The 22,883-nt window shown below is 35.6% G+C and overlaps 1 long non-coding RNA gene across 24 annotated transcripts in view; it reads right to left on the bottom strand.

Annotated features, from left to right (window-relative positions):
* Nucleotides 1-22,883, bottom strand: part of LOC125278327 — a 109,092-nt gene that overhangs the window by 41,419 nt on the left and 44,790 nt on the right. For 18 of the 24 annotated variants that reach the window (XR_007187105.1, XR_007187097.1, XR_007187094.1 and 15 more), the window contains one exon: nucleotides 4,230-4,292. The exons of 2 other annotated variants lie outside the window; for them this stretch is intronic. This is a non-coding gene — a long non-coding RNA (uncharacterized LOC125278327). Of the gene's footprint in view, nucleotides 1-2,395; nucleotides 2,465-4,229; nucleotides 4,293-13,784; nucleotides 13,832-22,883 lie in introns of those variants that run through there. 4 more of the 24 variants (XR_007187100.1, XR_007187103.1, XR_007187113.1 and 1 more) reach the window with 3 other exon arrangements.

The following is a 22,883-nucleotide window of genomic DNA, read 5'->3' on the forward strand; positions in this document are numbered from 1 at the left end:
GATGCTGAGTCCTTCATCCCTGGGAGCGAAGAGGCGTTAAAGCATCTTGCGGTAAAAGCATGAATTTGCAGCCTATTGTTAGAGCTAGGTGTGCTTTGGGAGTCTCTATGGGCCTCACTGCTGGGTGAGCACATCACCTGTCCAGAAGCTACTGACCCGTTACATTGGCCAACTCCTCGGTTTCTACGGCAACACCTCTGGAATGCCATCGCATTTTTCCTCTAATCCTCTCTCCTAAGAAGAGGTTCAGCTCTGTGATTCCTACAAATCCATGCAATGAAAACAATGTGCTCAGCATTCAGGGATGTTTGAGCAAGCATTCAGACAATGGTTTTGTTTTGATTTCACTTTTGAGAAACGTTCTTGAATGATTATTGTAATCACAATGTATGTAAATTGCTGTAATTTCTCAATAGATAATATAAAAAGTATGAGTGCAAAAGATTGTTATCGTGTTCTGTTTTTACAAAATATAAATCATCCATGGACAATATATCCACAAATACGTTCCTTCATGGCCACTTTTTCCACATTTTTAAATAAAGCTCATTCACCTAACTGTGAAGATTAGCAATGGCTCAGTAAACATTTTCATGGGAAGTTGAATGAACTGGCGTATGTGCAAATCACTCACTTAGATGATTGGAGAAAGTGCAAAAGATCTGAGATTAGACAATCTGCAATGCATTTCACCCGAGGTTTGAGGAAAAGCAGCTACCGCACAAAAAGCAGCATTTTTGTTTCTGCACCAGTGACCAGTCTGTAATTTAGACTCGCTTAAAATAAAATATGAAACTTGTGTTTTATTTGGACAAATTGCTATTGAGGAAAGCTTGCGTGCTGGACCACTAAATACAAAATATGGCACCATGCTCGCCAAAGGCACAAGTCTATTTTATTGTGGGAGTCTGTTTCAATGTCAAGTGTCTGTATTTGACATTTATCACCAGAAATCCTTTTATTATTCACGTTTACTACATCGCTATGTCCTCATCTGGACATTTATGAAACATATAATAGTTGGCAAATCACTTTTATTTCTTTGTTACATGACAAACTCTGCCACATCCTGTTGACAAATTAGCAGATGATGAGAGCCAAACCATGGTAGACAAAGTAAGAAATAATTAGAAACCAGAACACTTTCAAGTAACCAAAATACAGTAATTATGTTATAAATTCCAGAATAAGAGTTAATGTTGACTTCTGTTGTTAGAAAACAAAGGCGTAGCATTTTATCACTGGTCCCCCACCCTTCACTTTTTTGGAGAATATTTGGCCAATAATTTCATGACAATCTGCTTTGCAATGTCTATAATTAAGGCATTAAAGGTGAAGTGTGTACAATTGCAAATTTGCATTGGCTTTTACATTACATTTTACAATCTATTTCAAATAAATGTTAATCTGTTGAACATTCTCTTTATCAAAGAATCCTGTAAAAACATCAGTTTCCACAAAAAAATATCAAGCTTCTTAACTGTTTTCAACATTAATAATAAGAAGAAATATTTTTGAGCAGCAAATCAGCATATAAAATGATTTCTTAAATAAATAAAATAAATAAATTCATAAATAATTGCCTCACTAATAAGGCAAACAAAAATAATTTTGCAACATCCTGAAAGATGGGGAAAAAATAGAAAACAACAATGCAATCACCCAACAATATCCACCAAATATCAATTCTGGCTTGCTGTTGACTAAATGTAAACATTAACTGTTCATAATAATACACTGATTTGTGGAGTCCATATCTATGACAGTGGGTAAATTAATAAAATGTCAAATATAGCTATGTTGCTAGCTAGCTAAAAACAGAACTGTAAATAATAAAACTGTGAATGTAACAGTACCAGCTTTAGCTGTTACTGTCACAGTAGTGTTAATATGATTAACATGTTTATTTGAATATTGCACAAAAGCTCTGAAGTGTACAGTGTGCGGTAGGTGGAGAATATGTAAAGAAAAATATAATTTTTCCCCTCACATAAATCACTGAACATTACACTAGGAACTAGCTCTAATCTCAAAGAATCTCATTGTCAACTCAAATTTATATCAGTCAAGTAGTATCTGCTAAACCATAAGTCATCAAAATAACAAGCCTAACATCAATCAAAGTCACGAGCTTTGAGTCCACATCTCTGCTGTAGAATAATGCCCTGTGAGTATGGAGTTAGTGAAGGCCACATGACTGACTGACCTCATTCTGAACATCCTATAGTAAAATCCTGTGTTGCAGTGGGATTCAGTCTAATGGCAAAATCTGTACAAATAAATGTTTCCCCTTTGTCTGTTATTTCTCCATAGAGCCATGATAACATGGTAATGATGGTAAGCCTTAACATCACAAAAGCTTGTAATTATACTTTCCTTCACCAGATAAGCCTACCTTCAACAAAAGCGTGATTACCCCTTGATCTAAATTTGATCTTCAAACCTTTTACTGTAAATCCAGCTTCTGAAAAAAAAAAAACAAAAAAAAACAAAACAAGAGAAGTCAGGTAAGCCAGATGTGTTAAATAACTGGAAAATCCCTGTGCTGTGAAGCTCAGTAGCTCTCAATCTACAAACTTGAATTAACGTCATTATGCACTTCAAAAAAAACCCCAAACAAATAAACAAAAAAAAAAACGGTAATTTTGGGGGGGGGGGGGGGAATCCTAGAATGATCCTATAAAAACAGCAATGAATATAAATGCATACATTTATATTCATTACACACACATATATACATATTTAAATTATATTATATATATATATATATATATATATATATATATATATATATATATATATATATATATATATATATATATATATAGTTTTTTTTCCAAGAATAATTTGGGTAAGTCTTTCCACTCAATTCTGAAGTTAAAAAAAAAATAAAATAAATAAATCATTGTGCTTTATAGTGTACCTTCCCTGCACCTTTCTGATTCAAGCAGCCATGTGTTTTACTTTCAAAGCTGGAATCTGCTGATGGGCCCTGGTGCAGAAATAACATGCACATTTTTTCCCATCTAGTGAGTAAGAGGGAATGCAATTAACACGTATTAGAGAGAGTGGAGTAGGGCTGTCAGGTTGCTGGAGAGTGACCAGGGGCCAACCCTATCGAAACCCTTCCTAAGGCATTGCCTATCTGACTTAAGGAGGCTTTAATGATCTAGTGCTGGAGAAATGTGAGACAATATACTGACCCTGGGCCTGCAGTTAGACCTTATTTACATTCACATGACATTCATGTACAGTATGTGGGTCAACATAGGCTTTAGCTCAGTCAAAGGCTTTAAGAGCCTGGCGCCATAAGACAGAGGGGAACACTTGCAGATTTTAAACAGCTGTTGATTGACTGGAAATGACAATGATTATGTCCTAATTAAATGTGAAATCCACACATCATGCTTAACTAAGCCATTTTATGACTATGTAACCTCATTTGATTTTACATAGTCATTTCATTATCAATTATTAGACCACATTGAAAATCTTGGATTATTATTCATCTATTTTTTTAACAGACAGACAGACAGACAGAAAGATAGACACAACGAATGAATGATAGTAGAATGATAAAATGGCAAGCAGACAGACAGACAGATAGCCAGCCAGACAGATAGATAGATAGATAGAAAAACTGAATGATAGACAGAATGATAAAATGGCAGACAGACAGAGAGACAGATAGATATAGATTTTGTCAGACTTTTGGACCTCACTATACTTGAGCAGTGCTTGACATTCACATTGTTTACATAGCTTTCTTTTATCCTAACCTACTAAAGACAGATTTGCCTGCCACGTGGCAACTGCTCAGAAGTCCCTCTGTAGGAACTGCGGGAAAGTAGAAGGTATGTTATCATGCTGAGCTGACCTCTGCTTGTTCAGGGTGAAATACTTAACTGAGCTTGGTGGGTTAGGTCTTTATCCTGCTTTTACAGGTTTACAAAATGAAAACAGTGCTTGATATTTTAGATTTCTGTTCCGTTTTTGAGTAGTTTTTAAATATTGAGGTCTTGGCCAAAGCACCTGTGAGCTGGCTCTGTGTTAACACCTTACACTGTATCCATAAAGACATCTGCAAAGCTCAAGTGAGATCTCACATATATCCACTTTATGAGTGCCAGCATTAAGGGCTAAGTCGGTGCTAAAATGTTGTAAGAAATATTTTCTTAGTTTAAAGGGATAGTTCACCCAAAATGAAAAATCTATTATGATTTACTCACCCTCATGATGTTCCAAACTTCTTTATGAACACAATGAGACCATCTGAAGACATGTTCTCTTCTCTGTAATAACAATAAACAAGAGTTGAAGCTTTTAAGGTTAAAAAAGGGCCATAAAAGTATACACATACTGACATTTACATATAAAGTTCAGTCATTTAACTCTATGGCTCAGGCTGATAGGTCCTTAACTCAATCTGCTTGCAATCACATAATTCTCTATAGGGCACAGCTGATTGGTTCCTGCTATATCAGCTTGCTGCTCAACCTTCAAATACTTTGTCAGCATTTGAAGAGTTCATTTGTAAAAACAGATAACTCTGTTTTTATTAATTCTCACAAATCATGTTTTTTTTTATTGTGCATTCCAAGTAATATCAATTAAACTGCAGTTGGGTTGTTTTGTTTTGATTAAATAATAACAACTCCAAAAAAAATATAGGTAATTTACAAAATTAAACTTCACTGAAACAGTCCAACAGTCGTTTTTGGCAAAAGCAGATAACTGACACATTTCAATTAAACAAAACCAAGTAATTACACACGTGTGCACACAAACCCACACACACTAAAAGATCGGCACACACATATACACACCCAGGCATGCACATGCGTGCACACACAAACGTAAAAGGACAACCAAAGGTTCAGCATGTAAGACGTGTGTGATGTACAAGGACTCAGGAGTCAAAATTATAAATCCTTGATCACTTTTAGTTAGCTTTGAGGAAACGTCCCTCAGCTAGCGCATCTTTTTGAAGTGACTAGAAGCCTCGTCACTTGACCTGAATACAGCGTGCTGAATTCGCTAAAACTGACTTATCGGTTTCTGTACAGAAAGAATAAGGGCGCTTGTCGGTTTCTGCTGTAAAACGTGAACTCGCAATGCCTTGACAGTGGACAATACTGGCTTTTCAGACAAAACGTATTTATGGTTCAGAATGTGCTATATGTGGAGAATAACGCACAGCAGTTGGTTCATTTTTTTTTTTTTAAAGTGCCGTTTATCATTTTTTGCAAATTCTCTTCATTTGCTGTAGCAGTTGCAGTCCGCTTTCAGAAGCCCTCCACCTTCCCCAGCTCCCCCTGTATAGATCTGCTACAGATATGCTACATATGCTATATTGTACAGCAGTAACATGTTTTACTTGCTATATATCTCTCATGAACTCATTATTTTTAGTGAACAGTAACCTAAATTTCAGTACATTTCTCACACAAAGCTAAATTTTGACTTCAAAAGTGGATTCAGTTTTTACATTTTTATGGAACTTTTTCATAGTTTTTGAGCTTGACAGCCCCAGCCCTCATTATTTTGAAAAAATAATATTGAAAGAATGGTATATTCTCAAAGCCATACATGTTTTGAACAATATGAGGGTGAGTAAATAATGACACAATTTTCATTTAGAGGTGAACTATCCCTTTAAGGTTTCCAGTATAATTCCTGCATTTCTAGGCCACCATGCTGGTAAAGTGGGCGTTTGTTTCAAAAAAATGAATAAGAGAAGAGTGTTTGCTTTGGGTGCAAGTTCTGTTAGTGCTTAGCATATTAAATCAATGTTCTTGTTTGCATTCGAAACAGCCGTATAAAAACAAATTGTTGAATATTGCCCAAAGATAAACATGAATAATTATAAAACGTCACCATGCTGTAGATAGTTTGAAGGGAATTCATCTTTGGTTATGAGGCACATGAAGTGAAGTGTTTGCTTCGATTTCTAAACACAGCTGTTAATCACTGCAAGACCTTGAGTCTTCCTTCCAAAGCTGAACAGTCAGTGTTTTCAAATCATTTATTAGGCTCTTTAAATGTCCTTACAAAGTGCTTTGAGAAGTACAAATTTGATTAAATAAGCACATCGCTCTTTCTGCACTTGTAAACTAGATAAATCTAAGAATGGACTGTATGATTTAACTAAAGAATAAGATCAAAGTCAATTTTGTGACTAAAAAAGAATACATTAACACAAAGAAATCAATAGTACCTTTAGGAAATATCATTGAAATGATGCACACTTCACAAAGCGGGTCGCCAACTCATGGACGCCGCCATGTTGAGATCACATGACTTGTGTGTTATAACAACAACAACAACATGTTTGCTTTATATAGCACTTTCAGTGCTCAAGGCACTTTACGAAGCATAAACATCTAAGTACATCTAAACAGAACAAGCAAACCAAACAATATAACATCATATACAATATACAAACCACAGACACAACATAACAACGGAGCCTGAGTCAACAGCATTTTCTGGAGTGATGTATTGGCATGTGTGGCAACCAGACAGTCCAGTGGAAAAATAAAACCTCCAAACAAACAGTTTCCCCACTAGAATCCTGGAAAAAGTTGCGATGCCGCTCACATGCCAACGACCGAGTATAAATGTCAGGATGTCAAGCGGAGAGTACACAAACACGACAGCCGAAGCAGCAGCAGCTAGTAAAAAACGTCATGCATCCACACCAGTAGGTGTCAGTATAAAGTCTAAATCAACTGGAATGAGGAAGAGCCTGAGTACACCTTTAAATAAATATCATTAAACAGGCTTTTTTTCCCTCTTGAAATTAATTGTCTATGACTCATTATAAGGCCTTCTGTGAAATTTGTCACCTGAATGATTTGTTACACCCTGTGCCTTTTGTCTCCAGCCTCTCAGAACAAGGCCGAGCTCCAAGCATAATGTTTCTCGACAGAGAGGGAGAGCGGGTCAGAGTCAGCCAAGGCGAAGCTGCAGATTCAGGATCCTCATTCTTGCCCGTTCTGACCCTCTCTCCCACTCCCAGAAGTAAACAAACACACGTGCTAACTGTAAACCAGGTCTCAAGCACTTTGCCAAAGACACACACAGTCAGCTGCAAAATATTTAGTATCAGCGAGATTTAAAGATAATGCAACATTGCAAAACACGCCTTAACTTCTGCTCACGTCACGGAGAGAATTACTCTTCAGAAGGCTGCTAAAGCCCTTCAAATCCTGCCTGAATCTGATTGGGACAAAAATCACTATCCCATAATCGCTCTCCTGGAAATACAAAAAATGCAGTGGTTAATGTTTCTCGCAATGATCTGATTCATTGCAATATGACATTTGTGTGTGTGTTTCTGTGCCTGTTACAGGAAGATTTGATTGATTCAAAGCTGCTTAGGAACTGGTTTGAATTTGCTGTAAAATCCTTTCTGCCAAAAACAAGGATTTACCAAATATGTAAATAAAATGTTTTGTGTGCAGGATTCCAGAGGAAATGTTGAATTTATTTGCATTTTTTAATTTGAAAATATACAATTTTTTTTACATAAATACAATACACATCAACATTAAAAAAGTTGAAAAGTTTGTCACTATGATTTTTTTATAACATTTATTTATATTCATCAAATAATTCTGAAAAAAAAAAATTCTTGAGCAGCAAATAAGTATATTAGAATCATTTCTGAAGGATCATGTGACACTGAAGACTGGAGTAATGATGTTGAAAATTCAGCTTTGCCATCTCAGTAATAAATTATTAAATATATTAAAATAGAAAATAGAAGTTAATTTAAAATGTAATAATATTTCACACCATTACGGTTTTTACTGTATTATAGATCAAATAAACGCAGCCTTGGTGAACATAAGAATCTTCTTTCAAACACATAAAAAAATAAAATAAAGAAAAAACCCAAATCAAATTAGATGCAGTATTCTGATTAATTTAACTACATTTTATTTTAAAACTAATAAACAATGAACCACACTAAATTAACACATAAAAGTGAGAGCAATCATAACATGAACTACGCCCTCACACATTATGTAGTTGGTGAGATCTAATTGCTTTGTTTCTCATGACAGTGCGATTGGCATTGTCGATGGAACTGTTATTAGATGTCATGTACTTCATAAAAACCCCTCACCGCTAATTTCACTGCCTGTCTTTAGTGCTCATGTAACGGAAGCAAGCTAGTAAGAGCTGTGCGAGTAAACCTCACTCTGCTGGCTTCAAGAGGCGCACTAGGGACTAATACTAGAGACTGCGGTCTTTAGCGCCCTTGTTAGAGCGGCCGCCTCCCATGCCGGAGACACCAGTTTGAATCCTGCTTGGAGTGGGGCGAGTAGGACTGGTTACAGTCACTATTGATTCAAAGCACTTTACTAAGTACATTTTCAAACCGAATGAGGCCAGAACGAGAGGAGATGGTACTGTTTCAACTGTTTGTGAAGCATTTATACCACAGGTGAAGGATTCCCCTCAGAATTCCTCCTTCAATGCAACAGACCTGTAATGGGTAGCATGTGCTTAAGTTTCTCTTCCTCTCTCATTAAATGCATTTGACAGTATTGTGCAAGCAGGAGGTGAGCTTTTAGCTAATTAGTGCTGCTTGTTAAGGCAAGAATCACAATACTTTAGTGCATAGTTAAGGATAGGGATTTGAACAAACCTTAAAGCACTGAAGAAACCACCTAGAAACTCCACAGAAATGCCCTGGCAACCACACAGCTGAACTAGCCACCACCCAGCAACACTTTAACATCTCAGAAAACATTAACAACCCTATAGAAACAACCACCCAGAACATTTTAACATAATGACAGTTAGTTTTGCACCAAAATTCACAGTTTCTTTAGAATGTTTAAAAATCTATTTGGCTAGTTTATCTTTTGAAACCTAGTGAATTTTACTGTTTCATTCCCATGACAAAAGATTGCGTCTGATCGCAGATGTGTTTCACAGCTGAGTTTTGTTGCTCATCAGAAAAAAAAAATCTTTTTGATTGGCTATTAAAAGGTTCACCTCCAAATATAGAAATCAGATGATTAAATAATGATGTAGTCCTCTTGATGTTACCTTCCCTTTTAAGACAATCCAGAGCTGTAGGCTCACTTCAAAGACAGAATATCTGATATTATCACATCCATGAAACTGATGACATCTGTATTTGTGTCACCCTTTTTAAACAACACAGATTTGGTCATTGCAAAAAAATGTCTTATCTCTAGGATAAATCTATGCTTAATCATGCCATCTTTATCTCATAAGTTTAATGTTCTCTGCCTTGCTAAAACTACATCAAGAAATCATTATCTCTCTGCCCAAACACATGCGAATGGCCTTTTATAGCATAAAAATCAGTGATTTAATTACACAGGAAAACACCACTACAACAGCAACAGGAGCAACTAGGGATGATGCAGTGGTCCACAAAATGTATTGAGACGCTTAGATTACACTTAAAGGCACAATATGTAATTTTCGCCACTAGAGGTCGCTAATTTTTAAAAAAAAAAAGCCGTACCTTGATGACACCGTGAATGAGCATGACCTCCACAGCCGATGGAAAGCAATCCGACAGACTAGGGCAGAAATCATGTTCATGGATGAGCTAATGTATTAAATTTATATTAATGCTAGTGTGGTATGAAGCAGGGTGGGCCGAGAGCCGCGGGAGTCCAGCTGAGCTTTCATTTTGCTGCAGTCGGCTGCTTATGCTCTATTCGTTGCTTATGCGGGGTAACGCAGCGCTGTTTTATATGGTTAAAACAATCATACTAAATACATTTAAGTGTGCTGAAATTTGTAATAACGTTACACTGTACGTACGCTTGGTGGATGGTATAAGAGACTTGTTGCACTTTGCAGTAATCTAGATCGATATTAGAATGTCATATTAATAAAAACTGGATGACTTGTGTTGCTAAATGACATGCAATTCATTTAAAAAAGCTCTCTGATTATGCTATGTTAGCCACTTGAAAAAAATGTCTCTGAGGCATGGTAAAAACAGGGTACTTGTGGTAAATCAAGAAAACAAGCGATTCAAACAATAACTGTGTTAAGCTATATAACAATGATTAGTTTTCTGTTGATTAATGTATCCAAATAGTTGCTCACCTGTCTAATAAAACACATAATATATTAAAGCGTCTTTGGTTTTTCCATGGTTTCTACAAAAGTAAAACTGGAAATTGAGGGTAACGTGAGAATGAAGTCTTTAACAGGCGACAAAATGACACGATCCGTGTCCTGGTTAAAATTGCTGATTGAAACATTTGGGAAAGGTACACAAGTCAACTAAATATATAACATTGCTCTAGTGTTTTTTGGATATTTTAATCCAAAAATCTTACATATTGTTCCTTTAAAATTGTTTAAATGTTATTGTATTAGATACATTTTTAAAATAAATACAGTAGCTACCGTTTGGGGTCAGTAGTGTTTTTGAAAGTCAGTGTCACATGATCCTTCAGAAATCAACATTTCTTATTATTATCAATGTTGAAAACAGATGTGTTGCTAAATATTTTTGCAGAAACCTGATTTATTTTTTGGATCATTTAGGCCCTGTCCACACGGAGACACGTTTCTGTGAATACACAAATTTTTTATCGGATAGGCATTTCATCCACACGGATCCGGCGTTTTCGAAAGGTGAAACCGCTATTTTTTTTAAACCGGGTCCCAGAGTGGATAAATTTGAAAATGCCATCTTTGCGTTTTCATGTGGACAGGGCCATCCGGGGCCATCCGTATATGATGTCATCATCCCATGTGTCGACCCTAGTCAGACGGCGCTAACACTACAAAACAGCACCAACAACAGCAATAGCAGACTCTAGATCAGTGGTTCTCAAACTTTTTTCCCAGTGGGCCGCACAATGGTCCAAGTGCAAGTCTCACGGGCCGCATATAATTTACATATGACGGCACCAATGCAAACCAATCAGATTTAATGTTATGGTATTAGCAGATAATACTATTATTATACGTAGATGTTGCACACAATAAATAACAAATAAAAACTAACTTACTGACATTAGCTTTACAATAATTATCAGTAATGCTCAATGAACACACAAACTGTATATAGCCTATACAATCACTTTAAGTTGCTATTTAATTCTGTATGACTGCATGACTCTCAGCATCGCAATAGTCACTAAACAATCACATAAACACCTTAATAAGCACATGTTACTCAGCTCTTTTTACAAGCAACACTGAGCGCACTGTAGGCTGATTACAATCTCTGACGATATCAAGCATTCGGTCATGTCGCAATCCCTCGCGCAGCATCGGATCAGCGAGCGCGCGCAGAGTTGGGCTCATTCCAGCCGCGGGTGCGCTGATGCAGTTATTTTTACTGATTTAAAATACACCAAACAAACACATCGAATTCACAGCTCAGTCTTTTGAAATTGTAGGTTTTGCTTGTCAAGTAGTTTACTACAGAGCAAACAGGAAGGCTGCCCATCTTGCTCATTAACAACTGATTCTTCCATTCTTCTTACCTTTACTGCTGATGCTGCGACTCTTCTTGTTTGCATGTGTTCCTTCATTTTATGTTCCACATTTAGTTTTTCTCCTCTAATAACAAATTTGACCATTTTGAGGCTTAAATTTACAAAATTAATGGCTACTGTTTGAATTCTTCCTAAGCACGCACTTGTGTTTGTTTCGTTAACTGAGTGATTGCGTCATTAGCCTACATTGCCTGATGTCTGAAAATAATAAATACTCACCAAAATTATTTTATATGACAAATAAAGCATTATAGCTCATTTATATTTATTTAATTCACTTTAATTTAAATTTTAAAACAAAAATAAATTGTATGCTATATATATATATTTTTTTAATTGTGGTCGGCATATCGCTCCGCATTTACATTTGTGACGGGCCGCAGGTTGAGAACCACTACTCCACACACCCATTCAAACGCTTACTGCGTTTACTGCTTACTGCTCCACACCCATTCAAACGTTTACCCTGCGTCTCTATCAGCTCCCTAGCTCCCTGGGTTGTAAATCAGTATATCGTGAAAATGAATGTGGCTGACTCCTTATAAGTGCCCTGACTACTGAACTAGGGAGCTGATTGAGACGCACCCTGCGGTGAAGTGTCGCGTCGTGCGACTCGTGCCCAATTACGTCAAAAGTATACACTCACTGGATGTCATGGCAACTGAATCACGGAGGAAAACTTTAAATATCTCGCCTTCGCTTTAATTTCGGACCATCTTCAAAAAGACATAAAACACTAAACAAATGATTTTAACATGCGTTTATCAAAGTAGGAAATCCAGACTTTTAATCCCTTACACACAATTACTGCTGTTGAAATACGAAATGGAGGCGGGTCCGGATTGAATTCCCTCCGGGTCCGGATCCGGACTGGAGTCCGGACTTTGAGAAGTGCTGCTCTTGATGCTTGTGTTCATGCTGCAGATGATACTGAGCCAAAATAAAGCGTTATTTCTAAGCTTTACTATAGTTTGTATTCAGCGAGTAAGGTTTATGCGCATGCTCCAAGTCTTCTTTGCTGCTTTAAGTGCATTTCTGTGACAGAATTACAGCACCACATAATGGGTCTGGCATGTATACTACATCATTTTGAGTCGTTTCAGTGGTTTCGTGTGGACGCAGATATTTTTTGAGACGAGGAAAAAAAAAGATTGGAATAGGGTAAGCTCCGGCTTCGTGTGGACATAGCCTTAATGCATTCTTGCTGAATAAAAATATTAATTTCTTTAAAAAAAAAAAAAAAACATATTGACCCCTATACTGATATGGAATAATATAACATAATATAATATAATAATAACATTCCTACAGTATATTTTTAAGCATGAATTAAGTGTCCAAATACCTTTTGAGGCCAATGTAATCTCAATGTTAACAGGTCTCCTCTACCAGTCTCTCTGACTCATCAGATCTTAATTTAGACATAGTAACGAACCATGAAGTTGCGTCGTCACTCTTGCCTGTAATTATCACAGCATTATATTTCACATCCTATGCATATCTCACAGCTTATTTTGTGCTCAACGCATGGGAATGGGACAGCAGCCAATGTGTTTTCAGTTCTTGGATCAGTAAACGGAGGTTTTATTTGACATGGAGCCCGGTTCACATATCAAAGAGCCCTAATATGTCCCGTCCCTGTTGTGTATTTGTTTATGTGTTGTTTACAATGAGTCATGAACTGGTTGTGTATGTTACAATGCTTCCCAGCAATGGTACAAGTCAGACATTATATTCTAACTATAGCTGCTATGTAATATGTGGTCAGACAGTGCTGAATTCAGTGGTCTGTGTTAATAGCATGAGTAAATGTTTACAGAGCTGGCAGCCGTCAGATGGGTGGGCTATCAAACACAGGCCCGAATGTAGAGCAGGATGTCTCATCACATGCCATGATTCAAAATTTTCAGTTATAAAACCACATTTTCTGTATGCTTGAATAATATGGTCATAATGAAAAAAGAAGTCTAGGTTATTTGGACATGTATTAAAGGAAAAGTTTAATTCTGCAATAATTGACCCACATGTTATAATTTACCTACATTATAATGTATTATAAATACAATAACAAATGTCTTGCTCACTGTTAGTTAATACATTAACTTATGTTAACTAATGGAACCTTATTGTGAAGAGTGAATTGTACGTTTTCACTGAAATATGCCTTAGTTATTCAAAGCATATTACAAAGGCAGGATAAAATGAAACCACCACTATTAATATTAGAAAGGGGCTTAAAAATATATAATATATACTTTTGCTTACTCATAGATGAACTGTTGAGAAGTGCATTTCCCACAGATGTATCACGGGACTTTCCTGAAAAAACATAAATTACTTGAATATGAAATATAAGTGCAACCTGGACAATAATATTTTAATAATATCTCACATTGCCCCAGATTCTCAGTTCTCTCAGCATATGTTTTATGTCATGCAGTGACACTAGACGTAAGAACAAATGCTTTGGGTGAGAAGAGGTGAGGAAAGGTGACGCAGAGGAAGGAACATAATAAATCTTTTTAATATTCTCAACTAATAGACTTTAAAAGCAGAGAGAGGCAGAGACATTTGCACCATTTTTACTACATTAACAGGGAAATTACAATAAGGGAATTATTAAACCTTTGCTATATTGTATATTTTAAGAGATTAATTTCCCTATAGTTGATTTAAGAGACATTTACTGGTTGATTTGCTGTAATATATCTTAAAGAGTAAGTAAATATATCTATAAGAGTAAGTTCACCCAAAAATGAAAATTCTGTCATTTATTACTTACCCTCATGTCGTTCCACACCCGTAAGACCTTTGTTAATCTTCGGAACACAAATTAAGATATTTTAGTTAAAATCCGATGGCTCCATGAGGCCTGTATCTCTCAAGATGCATAAAGGTACTAAAAACACATCTAAATCAGTTCATGTGAGTACAGTGGTTCAATATTAATATTATAAAGTGACGAGAATATTTTTGGTGCACCAAAAAAATAAAATAACGACTTATTTAGTGATGGCCGATTTCAAAACACTGCTTCAGGAAGCTTCGGAGCACAAATCACTTTATAAGTCGTTATTTTGTTTTATTTGGCGCACCAAAAATATTCTCGTCGCTTTATAATATTAATATGGAACCATGGTACTCACATGAACCGATTTAAATATGTTTTTAGTACCTTTATGGATCTTGAGAGAGGAAATGTCATTGCTCCCTATGTAGGCCTCACGGAGCCATCGGATTTCAACTAAAATATCTTAATTTGTGTTCCGAAGATTAACGAAGGTCTTACGGGTGTGGAACGGCACGAGGGTGAGTAATAAATGACAGAATTTTCATTTTTGGGTGAACTAACCCTTTAAAGTGGTTTAGAAGGAAATATACAGTAGTTTGTTCTCCCACTCTGCCTAGAAATTGCCCTGACACTAAGGAGGATTAAATCTGCTAACAAGTCCTTGCTAACTTCGGCTGGCAAAGTAAACTTTTTCAAACAGGAGATAAATGCAGTAAAGCCATTTAAATCAGTGTTTAATGATAATATAAACTGTAACGTCGAGTGTTACCTGCTTATATCAGATGTGGGCGTTTCTTCAGTTAACTTTGTCTACTTCTAATCTGGAGAAAGGAATTTATTCTTTACAATCAGAAAAGTTTCCTCAATTGAAGAATAAGCCAAATATGTGTTTATGTTTAAGCCGTTTCAACATGTTACACAATGGGGTTGGTTGCAGAAGTGAACTAATGCTAGATGATAATTAGTGCTAAGATCACAAAGAAACTGCTCTAATTTAAAAACACTTCAACACCAAGTGTCTGCTATACATCTGTTCTCCCTTTCAGTCTTTGTTTTACAGCACAAATGTTTGGCTTTTATTTTCTGTTTTTTAATAGTCTTGATCACAAATCCATCTGGCAGTTACTTCAAACATACTTTAAATAGGCCCATGGAATTTACAATGCAGACTCAAGACATGCACTACATGCACAGTAGTCCATAAAATGCATATACTACAACATTCCCGATCCCAATATTTACTGTATTCTTGTTATTTCAAGGTGACATTTTTGACTTTCTCGAAACTATCTTCCTGTGATATTGGTGTCTAGTTGCTGTAGCTGATTAATGGGATACATTCTCATAACTTTCCTTCCATACTGACACACTGAAACAGATTAAGACCACCCTAGCCTTGTTTCATGTTAGTGCAGTCACCCAGAACTCCATATGAGACTCTACATTGTGGTTTCAGCATAACATAAGAAACAATTACCCACAATTCATTGCTGCTCACTTTTTATAACTTTCAGTTAAATTAGCTCTTTACTTTGCTGTAGTTGATTCATTTGATTTTAATGCAAGATTTTACACAGTCAGACAGATCAATCATCTAACAGAATCCGGGTTTCTGTTACAGATTTGCACAAAACCTTTGTGATATTTTCTAAATGTTGATAAAAAACGATTGCAAAATGATGGCGTTTCCATTAACTGATGTTATGCGACTAAAACGCAATTTTTTGTGATAAGTCGTTACCAAAATCATTGCAATGGATTTTAGTAGGTTTAAGTATATTGCAGCCACTGCACTTGCTATTATTTTTAATTTAGACATTTAGGTGTGTGATCCAAGCATTAATGGCAAAAAAAGCCCTTTATACTTGGGAGCGGCCACATATGAGATGTTTCTGGGAGGGAGTTTCTTCCTCCTATCTGCTTCGAGGTCTTGATAAATTGTGACGTTTCTTTAGAATCCAGTATTCCCGTAATTCCTTTCTCTTTTAAGAGTTTAGTAAAGAAATCTGTCTTACAGAGTTCTGAACATACCGCGCCATCTTTAAAGAACGATCGACTTAAGTACGCCAGGTGACCTGTAAATGCGGAAAAATTTCCATTGCAATTTTGCGAAATATTCCTTTTTTGAATTGCCTGAAAAACCACATCATGCGAGTGTAAAAAAATTTTTGCAATATATGGGAGCCTTTGCGAAATTGATTTGTTTCCATTGGCCTTATTTTGAATTCGAAGTTTCAGTTTGGGCAATTTGAAGGGTAATGGAAATGCAGCTAGAGAGAGAGAAAGAGAGACAGACAGATAGAATGATAGATAGAACGATAGAACAATAGAACAATAGAACAATAGAACGATAAGACAGACAGATAGATAGATAGATAGATAGATAGATAGATAGATAGATAGATAGATAGATAGATGGACCCATAGAACAATGGATAGAACGATCGATAGAATTATAGAACTGTAAATAGATAGAATAATAAATTAGAATAGAATTAAAATGCTAAAAAAGGATGATAACCACTGATGTAGACCGATAAATACACACTGAAAAAAAAATGTAAGCCTTTTCAAGATTTACACATTTAAATTGTAAAAATTTTATATATGTTTAAAATTTAAGATTCATACAAAATGACACGTTTTTACTAAAATTCTTAATTCATAATATTTAAGGATTATTCAATTCGATGGAATTTTCCAATTAATTGAAATGCGTAAATATTGAAAAAGGCTTAAAATTCTGAGTGCAGACACAGACAGACAGAGGCATTGCAGCATTTCTTCTGCTCTCCATCTGTTAGCGATAAAAGTCTTCGTGCAGTCATGCAGGAGTCCTTTTCAACAGTGACAATCCAAAAGCTGACCGATATTCCACAGAGTTATGGCTTTCAGCCACAGCTTTTCCACTGACATCATTAGTATGCCGTTTGCCAGCTTGATAACACGTAATTGTTTGTTGGTTGGAAATTTAAATAGCGGCCCAACCAAGAATATGATCAAATAATAACGCTAGACTGTCGAATTCTTTAAGCTTTTGGTCCAAACCTAAGAGACAATAGCATTAGTGAGCATTTATATCATTCCGTTTGTCGGTTTATCAGTAAATAAACCTATTCTCGACAGCCTGAGATCATATTATCGCACTATAATTAAGAACTAAAAAAGATAATCATGTACTGAAAATCTCTGTAAACACTTTGTAAAGTAGAGGAAGATGCAACTTGGAAGAAAGTAAATGTTTTGGTAAACTGCGTCCTGCAAGCTTCCGGAGAGGAGGTCTTTGTCTAATTGAGACAGCTCTGCTTGCAGGGTTGCCCTGGCTGTTTTCCTGGGGTAGGGGAAGAGCCCTCCTCTGAGTCCCAGTTACAGGTCATTAGTCTGGAGTGGCACCCAGCTCCATAGCATGAAAGACTGACAGCTTAATCCTGTCCGAGCCTTTTGTTTTGTGCACCATGTTACTCTTTCATAGATGACTGAGTCACCCCTGCCTGGAGATTAAGTAATTTCTTTAACAACTTGAACAAGTGTCAGATTTACTACTGTCCTCAGCTTAGATATTGCCGGGCAGAGCATGAGAGGCCTGAAGACTCTTGTTTTAAGTTGACCTGCGAGGTGACCTAATGATCACGTCAATGCAAATGAATTCCAGTAAGAGATGAATTATCATTCGAGCTAACCTATAATCTTTTTCGACAAACAATAATTTACAAGAAACGGGAAAGGTAGGACAGTGATGCAGAAGAAAGGTCATGCACTAGTAGTCAAGTTCTCCCTTGTTTTTACTTGGTCGCAAAAGCCATTTCTAAGCACAAAATACACACTGCTGAATTATGGATGAGCAAATTCATTTTTACCTCGATCAGGGACTTACTCAAGCTTACTTCCAAATCTGTGTCTGTTCATTGCCAGCCATTTTGAAGGTCCAGAACATCTGCATGCTTAGAATGAGGTTTAAGCGATGCTGAATATCACAATTTTTTTTTCACAATGAAACAGAAGCAGTGACTGGTCTTTATAGTAGGTATATTTTCTGTGATTTTGTCGATAACAAATGATCAGAAGATATCTTGATAACTGTGTTATTGTACTGCCATTGACAGCTGACTCCTAAAGTTTTTGTTAGTCATATTTTGTGCGGTGGTTAGTTCGCAGCAGTGACAGAAATTTAAATCTCCAATAATTTTAATAGATTTTTACCTTTTATCTGCATTTTTACCTTTATAAGGGCAATTTCTTACCAATTAAATGTAGCCTATGTATAATTTATTATGTCAAATTATTACATTTAATCAGTAAATCCAATTAGAATAATGAGACACTATTGGGCTGTTACCAATCAAATTAAATCATTATCAACAAAATCCTACACAGACTGTTTAATGCAGCTCAGAGGTGCATAAATAAAGTTTTGATGTTAAAAAAAAAAAAAATGCTGATGATACAGTCAAACCAAAAATTATTCAGACATTTTTTATATATTTTTACTAGTGGGTGCAGGACACTATAGTTCATTTATGTAAGTGAGGATAGCAAAATAAAGTGACATATTATACCTAAAATTTCTTCATGCAGTGGACTACCAGTAAAACTGATAAAAATTTGGAACCAAAAATTATTCAGACACTTTGACCTAACCATGTCTTGCTTAAGTGTTATCTGACATAATTAAGAATATTTTTTTCTGACACAGTTTAACTCTGAAATCTCATCATATTTTATTACCATTGTTTTTTTAAATATAGAGAATAAACTGTATTAATGAATTAAATGTTCAAGGCGTCTGAATAAATCTTGGGTTGACAGTATATGACATGATTTTAAAATTGAAAAGATACTTTAAATATGAAACTAAAACCAGTAATTGGTGGCAAGTAACTGTTAATGAGCGAATCACCGAGTCAGTAATTCAACCAGTTCATTCAAATGCCTGACAGTTTCAGGAACAAAGCATTTGACTTTCTTAATGAGTGAGTCATCGAATCATTTGTTCAACTGATTCGTTCAAATGGACTGATTCATTCAGTATTGGAACTGTTTTCATCTGCAAAATAGAGAAAAACAGGCAATATTCTGTCTAATGTGTAAGTCACTTAGTTGTTTATTAACCCTCTGGAGTCTGAGGCTGATTTGGGGCCTGGAGAAGTTTTGACATGCCCTGACATTTGTGCTTTTTTCAGTTGTTCATAAACATATTAATGACACAAGTGTCATTACACTGTATTCAGCACAAACTAGGCTACCATAATATGTGAGGAACATGTGTGTACATGTTTGTGTTTTTGAAGGAATAACGTTTATGCGTGGTTACTGAAAAAACAAAAAACTTAAGTCACTGATATAAGGCCAATAAAAGTATATTAAATCTGTGTTCACAAGACTTTTGGGTATTGAAGGTTGTAGACTAGAGTTTTTGCTTCAAAATTATGTAAAAATTATGCTGACTACTCTTTCATTTATAACAATATACTGATTTAGTTTTTGTAAGACACTTTTTGCCAAGAAACACGGTATGCGAGGAGGCGTGAATCTCCATGAATAATGGCTCATTCTCACCTGTGAAGACAAAAGAATTGAATAGTAATGACCTGAAAAGACTTGCATATTAATGAGGCATTTCAGTCAGGTAGGCTGTGAAAAAAAACTTCTGTGATGTCTCAAGCTCATCATGGTATATGAAACATACAGAAAAATTTTATTACAATATAAAATAATGGTTTTATATTATACTTTAAAATATAATGTATTTCTGTGATGCAAAGAGTCTGAATATAGGCTTTTAGTTTAAAAGCATGCACATTTGGAGAAATATAGGATTCTCATATGTTTATGTCAATTTTCTATACAGAGGAGTTATTTTTTATTTAATATTCATTGTTATCTCTATGAGCGCTGGTGTTTGCAATTCATACTGCAGCCGGAGGGCGCTCTGTGCATTTTAGTCCACAAATTCACCTAAGAAGAAGACGATATTCCATGAATGGTGTTTACCAATTCATACTACAGCCGGAGGGCGCTAAAGAAACAAAAACTCACTTAAAACTTATCAATAGAAGAAAACAAACAGGAATTTACTGAATGTCTTCCAGAGATCGCTAACCATGGCTTTTTCATCCAGATAAACAATTTTCAAGGCAATAAATACACGATTGAGATGATGAATGCATGTGTTGTCTCTGAATTTGCCTGTGAATAGCGCTGGCTCCGTGGGCGTGGCCGCATTAGTGGGTAATGAGCTGAATCACGGACTTCTGACATGGCTCTCTTTTCATACAGATTACATAAACACAGAATGTTTGTTTTCGATTTGACTTGCACGATTTAAAACCTGACATTTCAACGTTTTGTTAGACATAAGTATGAATTTTTTGTGATTAGTATTCACTAAGTTACACTTCATTTTCTGAGAACTATCAGATTGGACTTCGTTCAGAGGGAGATGAGAGATCACGCATCATGTTAGTTTTCTTTATTTTACAAAAAGCACAACATTTTGTTTTTACTCTGAGTGTATACAAATAAAAGGAGATATTCTATAGTTTCAATTGATGTATTACTTATGTTTCTATGACAAAAAATGACGGAGTATTTTAAGTCTGTTTTGCTGCAATGTGAAAAAAAACCTGCAAAACGCGCCGGCGCGTTTTTAGACCTCAGAGTGTTAAACTGTTGTATAAGATCAATATCACATTTGCAATTGTGCTGATATCTGAAAAAAAGGCACTCTGTGTGATTGCTTAATTAAACCATATGATATAAACATAGCCTAAAAGACAAAATGTGCATGCGCAGTAGTATGCACTTTCTAGGCACGTTTTTGTTTTTTTGCTTTTTTGCAAAGTGAGGGACATACTTAAAGTCAGACTGCACATTGTTAAAACAACAATTGTGATATTATCATAGGTGATGTAAATATCGCACACCCCTACTTTGTAGGGCAGGACTTGATTCTATCCATTGGTTGTTGATTGGATTGAGGCCAATCTGAACGTGAGCATGCAGATGATTATAAGAAATGGGCAGGGTTTAAGTGGACAAAATGATTGAAGAAGTCTGACGTACGTCACCAGAGAGAAATCTGTCATCCAGATAAATCTGGATGATTGAGTTATGAGATTGATTAAAACTACAAGGTCAATTACAAGGTCAAAAAAAGAAAAAAAGAAATATGCATGAATGAATCATTCACAAAAAGAAAATAGATATGGTGAATTCTAATTTCATGGTGACTTTTAATTTAAATTTATGATCAATAATGCACGACCTCTTAGGGCTTGCATAAAGCTACTTGCGTTCATAAGATTTTTATTGGACTTTTCGGTAACACTTTATTTTAGGGTCTTTTAACTAGTTACTTATTAGCATGCATATTAATATAATATTGGCTATTTATTAGTACTTATAAAGCGCATATTAATGCCTTATTCTGCATGACCATATTCTACATTCTTAATCCTACCTAATACCTGTACTTAACAACTACTTTACTAACTATTAATAAGCAGTAAACTAAGAGTTTATTGAGGAAAAAGTCATAGTTAATAGTTTATATGTGTTCCCTATACTAAAGTGTTACCGATTTTTTTAATCAGCTGCTTTTTATAATCTCCTTAAATGTGCATATGACAAATATCATCATTTTTCATGCAAAAATAACTTATAGTTGTTTACGTATCACTGTTGAAGGTCAATACACTATATGGAGTACAGAAGTGTCCAGTAAACAGGCTAGCTGCCCGTAAGCCTGAAATTTCACCATCAAATTATTCATAATCTGGGGCCATATTCACAAAACATTTTATCTTACCACTAAGTTCTCCTAAATAGCAGTTAAAGTTCTTAGCTAAGAGTTTACTCTTAAAACCTATTCACAAAGCTGCTGAGACAAACTTTTATAGGAACAGACAGAAGTCTTAAGCTAAGAGTAAGGGCGGGGTTGACCTCGTTGCTATGGAGTAAACACACAGTGATTGGCTGATGGGGGAGGAGTCAGCGATTTAATCATAGAAATATTGTAGAGTGAGGTGTCATGTTTCCATATTAAAATAAAGGTTTTAAAATACAAATGTTGCCCTATTCAAATAAATATTTTTTAATAAAAATGTTGTCATAGTCAAAATAAAATGTTGCCATATTGTTGCCATAAAGGTTTTAAAATAGGCTAAGTGTCACTAATTAAACTAGTATATACAGTTAATTGTCCACCTCTTAGATGTCTTCATCTCAAAAGATTGCAGAATTCAAGCGACAAATTATGTTTTATAAACAAAGTTTGGAAGAAACACATTCGAACAGTTTTTCTAATCAGCTCGAGAGGAGGAATATATACACAGACGAAAGCCAACTCGCCTAGTTACTTCGACACTTTTTTCTGCATCCCTCCGCCACCCCACTCTTCACTCTCGGCTGCACTGTAAAAAATGATTCTGGGCTTTAGTCAAGTGGACAAATAAAATCATGTCCTGTCAACTTGCAGTGTCTCACAACACAATAGGATGAGTTATATCAACCTCAACTTGAAGGGAAATTGAAAACTTTAAATAACGTGTTCATATAACAACAAAACATAAGTT

This window comes from Megalobrama amblycephala, linkage group LG11 (assembly GCF_018812025.1).
Source record: "Megalobrama amblycephala isolate DHTTF-2021 linkage group LG11, ASM1881202v1, whole genome shotgun sequence".
NCBI lineage: Eukaryota > Metazoa > Chordata > Actinopteri > Cypriniformes > Xenocyprididae > Megalobrama > Megalobrama amblycephala.